Genomic DNA, 975 nt, shown 5'->3' on the forward strand with positions numbered 1-975 from the left:
AACAACAGCAATAGTAACTGGGAGAAGGATAACAACGACAGCATATTGATAAGGCTGAGAAAAACATAACAATGATCATCACAAGAACGACAACGGCAGCAGCAGCATCAAGTGCATCAATTGCACTAGCAGCAGCAACAACAACAACATGGAAAAGCTGCTAATTGTAATAAAGAGAAACATCGGTGTTTTCTTGGCTCTAGGTTTGCGTAGCAATGGGATCGAACCAGGTGGTGTTTAAGCCTGTCTTTATTAAGAAGGAATGTGACTATATTTTAGAATTAAGGGCTTCCTTCTGTTTCTAGGGCAAACGGCAACGTAATAAGTAATCTTGAAACAATTGGATCATTAACCGCTAATGCGACGCTCTTTAGGGTACACGAGACATATGCAGTTCTCTCCTTAATTAACATACAATTACGACTGTTTCAACCTTTATAGCTCTGTTTCTGTACAATAAATACACAATGAACATGGCATTTACTTACTCTAATAACCAAGACCCGATTTAAGGGCATAATTAATAACATATTTATACGAATATACATTCACACGTGCATACGTGTACATATATATATATATATATATATAGAGAGAGAGAGAGAGAGAGAGAGAGAGAGAGAGAGACACACACACAGACGGACAGATAGATAAACAGATATATATATATATAGTTATATAGATAGATAGATATAGATATAGATGTATGTATGTACGTATGTATGTATGTATCTATCTTAAATAAAATGAGACAATAAACCCAAGCTGTGTAGAATTTATAGGACAATAATAAAGAGAAACAGCTGTAAGACTATCTTTCTCTTTATAAATGTCCTATATATTCCACACAGCCCTGGTTTTGCTATCTCATACTATTTAACATATACATGCTCACACAAGACCCGCATTAAATTCCTCACTCGTATTATTATCGAAGTGAGAGTCTACGTATGGTCCCCCGCAACACTTACATAG

The sequence above is a fragment of the Octopus bimaculoides genome, chromosome 4, assembly GCF_001194135.2.
Source record: "Octopus bimaculoides isolate UCB-OBI-ISO-001 chromosome 4, ASM119413v2, whole genome shotgun sequence".
In the NCBI taxonomy this organism is placed as follows: Eukaryota; Metazoa; Mollusca; class Cephalopoda; order Octopoda; family Octopodidae; genus Octopus; species Octopus bimaculoides.